Genomic DNA, 12,711 nt, shown 5'->3' with positions numbered 1-12,711 from the left:
TAACTTTTCATATGTTAGAATAGGTATTACAGAGTACATAGAACTAGAATGGATCGTGCTGTATACTGCAGTATATGAATATAAATTTGTATTAGCAACACACGTTACACAGTAATATATATATTCATTTACTACATTCATTTATAAATAAATAAATATATCTATATAAATCTACAGGAGAAGTTTTCCTGCCATAACTAGCAGAAGTTCACACTTCTAAGATAAGTGTTACTGGATAACTATTGCTGTCTCAGGTATGTGTTGAAAAGTTCTGATTTTTTGAACATTGAAATTGTAAATTGTAAATTCAAACTTTCCCCTTAGATTTTGTTAAATCTCCAGACATTCCGGGACAGATTGGGGGCTACCAACAAATGGGCTCTGAGCTTTCTTTAAGGATAGAATGGTACTAATTAATAACCATTTATGTGCACTGCTGATTGCAATAATCAACATAGGTGTAGAACTTGCAGTTTAATAGTAAAACTTGATTCTAAGACAAGAGCCTGATTATCTGTGTGTCTTATTTTGTTTAGCCATTTACTGCAAGGCAAAGTGATTTTAAAATGGATGTAAAATGCTACTGAACAGAAGCGGTAGAGCTTCGCATCGCTTTGCATTGCTTTGCAGTGGTGTAGGTGATGGAGGCTGAGTGCAGAATAACTTCCTGTCATCCCCTGTGCAAGTATTGCATCCCAAGCACGTTGCTTTGGCTTCAGTTGCTCTGAGTGATGCTGGGCTGGATGCACATACAAACCCTTTGTGCAGCTTTTCTTGCCATTTAGCTCTTGGGTCTTCCTTCAGCATTTGCGTTTTACGGATCGTTTATTCTGGTATGTTGAAGGGTATGCTCTGCTTTGGCAGTAGCACGACATTTTTACAGGGGATATGGAAGTGTAAAATACTCCTTCACAGGAGTAAGTGTAGACCAAACACATCGTCTGGCCTCCAGGCCTGCTCCGAGATGTGCTAGTGCAAACACTGTGTTCTTCATGAGTAACGTTGGATTTGAGCGGTCTCTGCAAGTGTTTGAGAGCCCCTGGAGCAGGATTTAGTGGCGGGAAGGGGGCCTAAGAGGGGAAGAGGGCATCTGTTTGCCAGAGTCCTGATAACTGCCTTCAAACCTCTTCTCCGCTGTGGGACTGGAACCCAGGAGTTCTGGTGAGCTGCAGCAATGTTATCAGGTCAATATTAGTCTCCCACCTGCTATTATAACAACACTAATTTTAGCTAGCACTGTGCTCTGACAAAGGACACCTTTCTAGATGGGCCTTCCATCTCCTCCGAGTGCCTTGGGAGCTGAGCCTTCCCAGGACAGAGCTGCAACCCGACACTCCTGGGACAGGAATGCTTTTTGGTAGCAACTTATTTGGGGTGCTATACCTTGGAGACAGAGCGAGCTTACTTTCTGTAAGAAAAGTCACGTACCACACCAAACCGTGTCGCCATCCCAGGTTATGAAAGAGCACTTCAGGCAAAGAATTCATGTGGCGGCGTTGTGAAGGGTTTGGACATACCCCTACCAAGGTGTTCATTTCAGTCGCAGTGAGCATCACAGAGGAGCTATGTAATTTAATTTATGTCAGTGTCTTTTTAGTTCTGTAAAGATAAAGCTTAGTCTAAAAGGTAGACAATTTAGTATTTTAAATATTATATGAATGGAAATAAGCAGTGCGTTCTTGGACTACATCTTTGCCTTACAAAAATAGTTAAGAAAAATAACTGTGAACAACTGGTTTTAAAAATGAGTGGCTGCTATCCAAGCATTTATCTCAGCTCATTCTCTCTGCGTGACGCACTTGAAAACCGTGTACTGACCCTACCAATCTCCTAAGCTAATGTTCTTAATAAGCTGTGCTTTCGATCAGTATATAAAGGAGAGTTACTTTATGAATAGACACAACATCCCAACAAAGAGCTGGCATTAAGACGGGAATGTGATGTGGTGAAGGTCTTGGGTAGACTTGAAAGGGAATTGGATGTAATTTCCTTTTGTGAGTTGAGAAGCATTTGATGTTTCTGCCCTTGCTTCAGCGATTCCGTAATAGCCTGATTGTAGCTTCTTCCCCCGGAGGTGGTCAGAGAGGTATCCGCGAGGTCTCAGCTGACAGGAAAGCTGCTTCTGACTTTTTGAAACCCCTTAACAATTGTGCAATGTCTAAGTGAGCAGTTTTCATATTTGTGGGGGGGTAAAACTGGATGACAAGTTTGTCTCAACATTTAGTAACTATAATATTGGTATTTTTAACTCAATTACTATCTGCTTAATTAAAAGAAGGAGGCAGAAAAGGCTGAAATTCACCCCTACAATGAGGGTCTGCACAAATCCTGCCCATGTGAGATTAAACTGAGTATTAAAAGTAAAATGATAGTTGTATGCTGGGGCACTAGACTGAGCTCAGGAGAAATCAGGGTTCGAATCGCTTCTCTGCTTCTGCCTTGTCCTAAAGTTCACTTTGAACCAGGTTTGCAAAGGTACCAGTGCACCTAACAGGAATTTTCAGGAGTGTATAAACAATGTAGGTATCTGTTTCCCTGTATTTCAATAGATAGATGTTCAGCCACAACAGTAAGGACACCCGTATAACTACTACAGACAGAGATAAGCAGTTGAAAGAGATAATTTTGTTCTTCCGTGTATCTCCATTTGTTCACTTCTGCTTTCCCCCCATCTAACCCTGGGACAGCTTCAGCAAACAGCTCAGCAGCTCTGCCTCTTAGCACAGTATCCACATCCTGTTCCTCCTGGGAGCACGTTCAGGGAAAAAATGTGGTATTTCACACGGCACTGCTACCAGACCAACCATGGGTCTATTGGTTCAGCTCAAATAGTAACCTGCCTGCCTTCCTCCATTTTCTTTTCCCCAAGCTTCAACCCAAGCCAGCCTGCAAGTTATTTTTCTCTGACATACAAACAAAACCGCGTGGCTTTTGCATCTGTGTTCCAGCCCTATGCTCCTCTTTGCTTCCTCCGTCTATTCGCAGCTGCATTCCAGTCTCCCCACAACCTGCCTCTCCGTGCCAGCCCCAGGCCCTTCCCCTCATTTGCAGAGCTGATCCAAAACCCATTGAAGTCAACAGAAGACCTTCTATTGCCTTCCAGGGCCCTTGGATCAGCTCTACAGTTCCTCGTTAAAACCTGCTCTTTATATAAAGCTTTTTCTTGTGCTTGCCTCTGTTGTCTCACACATTCCCAAAGTGAATTATCCTTCTTTTCCTCAGCTACCAGTCTTCAATGTTTTGTCCTTCTTATTTTCTGGGTTTCTGTTGAAGGATACAATCAGATGGCTGCTTTAGACCTATTCAGAGTGTTTGGAAAAGTTACCTCCCTTCTAGCTATTAGTTACCTGCTCCTCAGTTTATGTGCAGCACTTGGCTACGTTTGTATTGCCAGGGTTTAACACAAAGTAAAATGCTTTCACCTAAACTGTGATTGAAACTAACTTAGTGAGCACCAGCCGAGTTATTTTTGGTGTGGTGCTGATCAGATCACAGACTGTCATCTGATTCTGACTAATGAAACCTCATTACAAACTTTTTACATCTCTGCTACCCTTTTTGCCTTGGAGAAGATTGTAAACATATGTGGTATGTTACAAGTATGTTGCTTCCTTCTTTCCTTCCCTTTTCTTCAAAATGTAGGACAACAAGTGGTTGCTTTATCTTACTTCTATATCCCTCTTCATTAGCTGCACTTTGCTTGATTCTCCTGCACCAGTGTAATGTAGTATATACAGTAGCAATCTAATGCAGACTGTAGGTAGTTAATTGAAGGTACAGGACCTTTTGATATATTTCTCAAGAACCACTAACTTCTCATAACTTCTTAACATGATTAAGGTGATTTTTTGAAGGTTAATGCTTCTCAGAAAACACCTGCAACCCCATTTCTGGCTGTGCCGCATGTTGTGCAATTGTGTGCACACGTACAAGCTGTTTAACGTTCTCCATCTGTACAGCATGAGTGACAATGCAGATCGTTGTGGATTAAGCACTGTGGTCTTAGTTCCTTTTTTTGTAAGGTGTTGCTTATTGTATTGTTTATACTTGTAGTACGTGAGGTCAGGCTCAATTTTGCCAAGGGACAGGGGAATCCTGCATGCTACGATGTCGTATCTAGCACAGTTCTCTGTTGGTTGGCATCCAGGTGGGGCTCCATGTGCTTGCTATGCACAAGGCCAAAGAGTGGCTCAATTCTTAGAGCTGGGTTTTAGGAGGGAGGAGGCACCACCCAAGGCTGTGGGTAGATCTACTAGGTTGTGTTAGAGCTGTGCAGGGCAATGTGTGTGCATGACAAAGAATGGATCCACACCTTAGACCTCCATGAACTGAACCTGATCTCTGCCCATCCTCTCCCTCCTTCACCCCCGCATTGCCCGTGGAAGGTCTTGCACCTGCCTGCCCTGCCTGCGGTCCTGCCGGCTCTGCCACAATCAGGCCTTTCAGCTCAACTCCTTTTCCTCATGGGGAACGTGGAGAGAGCTGGCAAGACATGCAGCTTTTTTCTGGCAAACAAGAAAGGGGAAGCAGAACTATTTTACCTGGATGACCTGTCATAATGTCTCCAGTCTGATGGACTCCGGTTGCTTCCCACACACATAGAGTACATAGAGGACATTTTATTGAGTCATCTTACCTCTGCACTTGAGGCAAGAACATGAACAAAGAAGCAACTGTCCAACCTGAGCTACCTCTGCAGCAGGAGATTTTTCCTGGCATAGGAAACTTGATGTAGTTACTGACAAAGAACTCCCAGTGTGGACAGGGCTATCCACCAGCCAAGCTGTGCTTTGGACCAGCAGAGTAAAGGTGCCTTCCACTTGAGTAAAACAAGCCCTACAGGTACGATTGTGTACCCTACAGGTACGTCAGGATGCCATGTCTAGCACAGCAGTATTTTCTTTACCCCAATCAACATCCTTATGCGATACAGGCTACATACTAGAAGTAGCCTGGGCTTTTACAGCACCTGCAGCTCCTCTGTCTCTAGCCTAAGAGTTCTTCTTGGCCCAGTCTACTGCCTCAAAAGATGTGCGGGTTTTGTTGTTCATTTTCAGTAGCTGGCTTTTGCTTTTTAAGGCTTTGATCCTGTCAAAGAACTCCTCCAAAACACCTTTAGACTGCTCTGACCTCCAACATGCAGAGTTTGTATTCTCCTGATGGCTGTGAGAAATGTCTTCAAAAGATATAAAGCAGTCAGAAATCAAACGCATTAATGACCTCTCTGAAATTATCCTGGTCTCCATGATCTCAGCAACATAACAGTGAGCCGTTAGGTGTGTACCCACTTCACACGAATGCAGGGTAGCTGAAGCCATTTCCCAACCCACTTAATCCACACAAAAAGAAGAGCTGTGCAGAAGTAAGTGCATGGCAGGTACGCTGCAGTAAACCCCACAGTCATGTTTTATTGTACAGTGAGAGACACCTTGACCTGCAATGAACAAGCACATTCTTTCACACTGAGGAGGAGGTGAGCTGCAAGTTTACTCCTTGCCTTACCTTGCAATAACTTAGTCGTATGTGCATGCTCTTAAGACCACTGAGTAGGGAGGCTAGTGAGAAGGAGCTGCCACCGGCTAAGTTGCATGCCATCTTCTGCTGACTTCCTCATGGAAACGCTTGCTGCAATGAATGTATCCCAAAGTGACGTTTGTCTTTTGTCTCGGATGTTAACCACTTCCTCCTTTTGCTTCCAGCTACTTGTGAGTCTGAGCTGAGGAGAATGACAACAGTGGCTTTGTGCTGTTCCCTCAGTTACCTCTGGAGCCTTTGGAAAGGCTGTCTGCTCAGAGATGGTATGTGCCCACAAGGATGAGGAGACAATTCTCCCCACTCTCTCTCAATTGCAGCCTTCTATAATTATCTGTGGCTTTACTGATCTTTTTTAAAGCCTGTCTCTGAAGCAACAGACATGGCTGTGAGTGGCCCCAGATATTCTTTGACACTACACTTTCAAGATCAAAGGGCCACTGAGCAGGTACAAATGCAGTTAAGACCATCTTACACCTCCTTGTTATTTATAAGAATCAGACCTCAACAGCCTAATAATACCTAGCTTTTATATAATGCTTTTCATGAGCAGGTCTTAAAATGCTTTCACAATAAGGTTAATATTTCCCTGTCTTACAGGTGAGGAAACCTGGGATGTACAAATTGGGTGGTTTGCTGCAAGTGTCCGTCCAGTCTGGTGGCAACCTTCTGGACCAGACGTATATCTTTGGGATTGTATGAAACTGAGCTCGTAATGAGCTATCACACCTTGAGAGAGAATATGGACAGTATTTACACTCAGGGCAAGATGTTGGTCATCTGGTTTTTCATATTGTTTTGATGTGAGCAACTATAATGAAAGCAAAAAGGCAAAAAAAAAACCAAACCACTGACGAGCTGGAGCATCTGTGGATACTTTGGCTACAGGGGATTGCAACACTTGAACATGTTTCCTTACTTCTCGTGTTGTCTTCATTAAATAGGCCTTGAAAGTGCTTGTTTGGTTTTGCTGGCAACAGGCAACCCCTAGTCAGTGTAATAGGATAGATCAACAGATTGAACTACACTGTTTCCTTAAAGATGGGTATCTGTTCTGCCTTTGCACTTATTCAGGTCGTCTCATTTTACTTATCTAAACTGCTCTGTATACTTCAGCTGCTCTCAAGCAGTACCTGAGCCTTTTCTTAGGTATGAGCATGTTAATGATGTATTTGAAATGCTGTACTAAGTTGAGGATTTTTGGTCCCTTTGCATTTCTAGTGGGATGTGTGAAAGGTGTTGCTTCCAATCCTGGTACTGAACGGTCAAATGTGCCTTTCAGTGACATTTATGCTGGGGTGACTCCACTGGAGCCATAGCAAACTAGGGGGACCAGACAGCTGGGGACTGAAAACCATCGCTCCTCAGTGTATATACAGTACAAGCCGTGAGGACAGTGTCAGAAGCCCTCTGTGATATATGAAGGTGCGTCTTCTGAGAAGGGAGAACCACTTTTAACAATAGCAAGGTAGAAATTATAAATGGCTCTGTTTACTGGGGCCTCATCCTGGTAGACATGACGCACAGAGTGCCTGACAACTCACATGGTTTTATGATTAGTCTCAGTACATTTATTGCTTTCCCTAAAGTCTTGATCCTTGGAGTGATGTGAATAGTTCGCAGTCTCGGCTTTCAGTAGTTGTCGTTGTTGTTATTATTAATTATTATTTTAATTAAAAAGAAAGCAGTTTTCTAGGTCTCAGGGGTCTAGAGAAATGCTTGAAAACATGAACCTGAGCAGAGTAAAACTGAGAAAGCAAATAAAAAGAACTCCAAATGCATTACTGTTTTTTTTTCTTTTTTTTTTTTAATCTCCTGATCTCTTCATTATGTTTTTTAGGCCTGGCTGATGGTTTTAAATGCTTGGAGTTGGCAGTTCTGAGTCCTGATTTGAGCCATTCCCTTTTCCAAAGAGACTGCAAGCCGTCAAAAGACAAAAGGTGAATTAAAGCACGTATTTAATCCTGCTTTACAGATGTGTACTTCGGAGAGTTTGGGACTAAGGACTCAAGGTCTCATAGGAAGTCTGTAGTGGCATAAAGAACCAGTTTCAAATCTTCTAAGTCTCAGTGTCCTCTGCAGCAAAGTAGCCTGGAGCCTCCACTAATGATGTTGTGTTGCTTCTGAGCAGCTCAGAGTAAGCTATTGCTAAAGTTTAATAAATAAATAAAATTGCAAATAGTCCCTGACTGGATATAAATGAGTAGAGCTTCAGTGACTTGGTCATGGAGGGGTCAGTTCTAGAAGGAGAGTTCCCAGACCCAAAATACAATTCAGTAAGAAGCGATCCCTGCCTACTAGCTCCCCTCATCTTGTGATGAGGAACTCATTTTGTGTGGATCATGTTTCTCCTGCCACCCTCCACATGCCCTGTGAGAAGGACAGGCACTGAGCATAAAAGAGACGAAACAAAGGCAAGGCCCAGTGTGGCTGTTTACTCACTCCATGCACTGTTGTCTTTGATCAGATAAGCCTGTGGCCATATGGTGGAATATTTCCAGATCCAAATCAGCCAGGAAAAAAGTGAGACTACGAGACAAACACCAGAGCTCTCGAGTTTCGTCTGTCCCAGGTATGTACCTGGCCCATCAAGTCGTATGACAGGGAACTGGCTGTGATCCCCATGCAGAGAGTGCCTTCTAGTTTCATCCTGCTCTAAGGTGTGCCTCTTACTGCAAGTGTATTTTCCTGCATCAGTATTTTACCCACTAAGTAGGGCAAGCTGGTGAGGGGGGATGAAGGAATCGGGTATCAGGAAGAAAAACTGCACCTGCCATATAGTAGGTAGGTTGTTGCTCTGAAGCTGCCAAGACATGAGATACAGGAGGGCTGCAAGAGACAGGAGCCAACCCTGTGAATGACTTTTGGTGGCTGGGGCCTGGCAGGTTGGCAAACTCATGTGTTTGCTCTCCACAACTGCTTCTCCAGACAGAGGCAACAGGTTAGTCCGTTGTCCTAACCTGTCCATATTCAGTGTGTAAACATTAGCTAATTCAAAATTTACTGACTTGCATTTATTTTTCTTTCTAAGCTGGAATATAGCCAGGCTTTAATTGATGTCATTCAGCCAAAACTTATTTACCACCTTTTCCTGGTTTTCGTGTGACTTCTGGCCTGTTTGAGTATTTTAATTGCAGGCAAAGTAAAGACTGCTTTAAAATTACATTTTTACGGGAGAAGTTTTTAACCATCCTGTTTAAAGAGTACATTTGCTGAGTGCCAACCCAAATGTACGCAGGTACATTAAATAGAAAAGGTCCTTTCAAATTATTACCTGCAAAAGGTAAAATTCTGAAAATTAAATCAAGTAAAACAAACTTCCAAATGCATTTAATTGAAAGTTAGTCAATTTTACAGAATACCGTACATTTATTAGCTGCTATTTTTGAGCTGCTAATCCAGACTTTCCTGTTATTGTTGCTGTTTTAATCCTGAGAAAACAATGAAAACTATTTTTAAAGAACAGACTTAGTAAAATATTTCATAGAGAAGATAGCAAACAGCAGTAATGTGCACTCCAGCTTAGCGCAGCTCACCAGCACTGTATGGAATATTTCGTATGCACAATGGCAGTAGTTCCAAGGTTAATGCTGATGGGTAGTTGCCATAGAGTGGCTCTTGTTGTCGTGGTCTTTCCTTGTATTATTACAGCTCTTGGCTTTGGTTAACTTTTTATAAGCTACCAGTCTTCCTCACCTCATTTATTTGAGGCTCTGACAGCACTGATGGTATCAGTAAAGATTCCCCAAATCCCTGCACTATATTAATGTGCTGTTAGCAATTACTTAGGCTAGCAAATAGCGGCAGAGATACTTTAGGTATTCGCTAATACGATTCAAATACAGGCATAAAAGCATTAATATAAATGAGAGGTAAGACCTCAGCAATTCCCTTTCCACTGCCCCAACTCCATTCAAATGGGGTGATGGCTTTAAATTTGCACCACTTTAAAGAAGTAATGGGAGAATGATTCATGTGTTTTGCACAAGAGTTCTACATGTTCCCTACGTGCCACCAGCTACAGGCACCACTGTCCCTAAACTGGGCCATTTAATAGTTTCACGCTGCCAAGGAAGAACATCCAGCGCTCGTCTTTCGCATGCAGTCCATGTATTATTCATGTTGGTATCGCAGCCTTCAGGTGTAGAACTATGGGCTTTGACTTGTGCACAAGTGCAGGAAGAAATATTAATACAAAACAAAACCCCCTTAAATTCTGCTGTGTACTTGAACATGTGGCCCCTCACCTGAGTCTTCATTATGTTAGCATTTAGAGTCTTGATTTGTGTGTCTGCGTGTAGATAAGAGAGGAGGAGAACGTGCATAGGCACAGAGGAGATTACAAAATCTTTAAGTAAATACCCCATGTAATCACTGCTTTTGTGTGTGTGGCAATTTCTCTAGTGGGTTTAGTTAAACATTTCCAAGTTCCTTTCTTAAAATAAGTCTGGTAGATATTTTTGAGCTCTGATCTGATGCCTAGGAAAATTAATGGGTTTTTTTTCTCTTTTTGTTTTCAATCGTAAAAATTTGGGAAGGGCACAGTAACCTTGGAAGCTTGCTAACATACTAATCTGGAGCCAGACTTCTTTTTTTTTTTTTTTAAAGTTTCATAAAACGTCGGGGAAGCGTTTTTTTAAAAATTTTTGTTTTCTTCTGAGCATCCTGGCCTTGGTCAGTTCTGTGCAAAAAGTGCCAGAATGCCCCAAGAGAGGCTGATTTTGCAGTATTTCCGAGCTCACTAGTGCCATGAAGTAGTAAAACAAAATTCATGAGAAAGAAACATTACAAGATTTCAGGAATAAAATGTTTGGGGATACAGTTGCCCAAGTATTCTACTAAATGAACACTGCAACTTTTAAGGACTTTTAGTCAGCTATAGAACAGAGTAAAAAATTGAATAAAAAAACCTTTTTAATGTTTATTCATGTTAAAGGCACCCAATTTTACAAAAGATTCTAGGGTGAGTCCTGTAGGGACATGAATAAAAATGGAAAAATATAAAATGAAATTATGTTTTATTGAATTGCAAGGGATTCTTACTCTCTACTACATAAATAACTTCTGTGACCTTACTTAATCGGTATACCTTTTCATTTATATTGCATTTAAAAAGAAAAAAACCCACTTTTTTGTTTTCCTAAGTCTTTTTATATTCTACTATGTGTGATGAAACAGTGTCAGCAAAAGCTAAGTTACTCTGTGTGTTTAATCATTGTGGCTGTGAACGTCCATGAGAATTTGCAATCAAGGGTATAGATTTCGTTACTGTAATCCCTGGGGAATGAGGGCTGCGGTGTTTGGTATCCTTTGAGGAGATTGCTTTGGTTGATCTAACAGTGGGCCAAGGTATCAGGAGCTGTTTCTCAGCCATGGTGCAAAACAGCTACAACTGAGTCCGGCTTGACAGCTGAAGAGGGCTCAGACTGGAGGAGCTGGAGGGGGTAAAGCAAAGGGGCTTGTGGAAAAGATGGGATCTTCCCGGGGTAATTTATATCCATATTTTGAAAGGATCCTAGGATTTTTAAGTACCCAGCCTCCCATTTCTTTCTGTGAAAGCCAGATATGTAGTTCCATAGGCCTCTCTAAAAGTCTCTGGTTTCTACTTTTTGGAGGTTTTTTAATTACTGCTAGGAGAAGGAGTTTGGTGTGGTAGAGAGCTCCTGCAGCAGTGTCTGGTTCAAACCAGAGCTCACAGGACATTTCTGCTTCAAGGAAGCAGTTCCAAGTTGAATTAAGAGTTGACTTTTCTATGCCATTATTCTTCGACCATGCAAGAACATACAGGAGCGGGAAGAGCCCAGGGCTAGTCATCCACTTTTTAATCTCACATAATATGCTTTTTGTTGGTGTCACTGTCTAATTCTATATAATCTTGTACCCTGGCAACCCACCTTTATCCTGAGGAAAGGATAGCCCTCTTCTTAGAAGAATGGGTACTCTAATGAACAATGCAAAATGCTGTCTGTGTTCAGTATCTCCATTAATAGCTGCAAAATTTAAACAAAAGCTGTTCTGTGATGTGTGTGAGAAAACCTTGTGCTTGTGGTGACATTTGGATAGTAAATATATGGCAGTCTACCCCATAAACAAAGCAGGAACATCCCTGGAGTGAGATCCTCTGCTCCTTGTCCTTTTTACGCTGGTTAGGGCAGAAATACCACCTGCAGATCATGGCTTGTTTTGCACTATTGATCATTTTCACCCACTTGCCATCTTGTGAAGCTGGAACTGGCATCCCAGGGGATGCTGCAGCATGCCTTCTCTGACCTGCGAGGCCATCCCTGCCCAGGAGCATGCAGTGGTCTGGCAGGCACCAGTTACAGATCCCTCAGAAGCTGTCTGAAGGTGGCATGGGACAGTGGACAGGCAGGACATGGAGCTCACCAGACCTGTAGCTGTTCTAGAGACCTCTCTTTCACTGCAGGGTAGGCTTTACTATCAATTCTCATTGACAAAAACCTCTTGGACTGGCAGCCAGCTTGTGATGGGAGGAAGAAGTTGAGAGCCAGGTCACTGAGACAACTGCCAAGATAACAGCTTATCCAAACAGGCCTGTTTATTCTGCAATTTATTCAGTAAATTGCCCTGTCCGAATGAAATTTGATGGGAAATTATTCCGGGCATGGAACGTAGCTTGCAATATGTCCACAGGTGTCATGTATCTCCATATTTGAGTTAGAGCAAATCTGATCCTTAGAAGATGTTATTTTAAAAAGTTGAAATCTACTTACCACATTTCAGAAAATCTGTCCTGTTGATGAATGCCATGAAAGCAAATTTCTACAACATCAGCATTTGCCAAAAATTTAGGTTATGAGATCTCTGCCACATCATTGTTATTTGCACCCATTAGAGTCTCATTAGATTCATATTGCCTTCAAAAGGTTCTGGCAGGAAATTAAAATCTTGCCATAGAGGTCAATACAATGAATCTTGTCATTCTTTCTGTTAAAATCTTAAACTTCAGTTTAATCACCAGTCCTGTGCCCTTTTTAAAATAAACCTGGTGACTTTATACTTCCAAAGCTTTAGATAACAGCTGGAATGAGTGTAGAGGGTGAAGCCATAAAAGAGCTTGTTACAGTTCGGTAGCCTGTGCTTGCTGACCTGTCCTCATAAATGCTGCCCAGAGATACACCTGTCTGTATCGTAACAGCAGTTCCTCTGCAAATAAGG

General features: G+C 42.2%; 1 long non-coding RNA gene across 1 annotated transcript in view; it reads left to right on the top strand.

Moving 5' to 3' along the window:
• Positions 1–12,711, top strand: part of LOC127025312 (uncharacterized) — a 132,022-nt gene that overhangs the window by 92,042 nt on the left and 27,269 nt on the right. The window contains exons 4-5 of the long non-coding RNA XR_007767652.1: positions 7,373–7,472; positions 8,000–8,104. This is a non-coding gene — a long non-coding RNA (uncharacterized LOC127025312). The remainder of the gene's footprint in view (positions 1–7,372; positions 7,473–7,999; positions 8,105–12,711) is intronic.

This window comes from Gymnogyps californianus, chromosome 23 (assembly GCF_018139145.2).
Source record: "Gymnogyps californianus isolate 813 chromosome 23, ASM1813914v2, whole genome shotgun sequence".
Taxonomy (NCBI): domain Eukaryota; kingdom Metazoa; phylum Chordata; class Aves; order Accipitriformes; family Cathartidae; genus Gymnogyps; species Gymnogyps californianus.
This window is presented reverse-complemented; position numbering and strand designations above follow the sequence as displayed.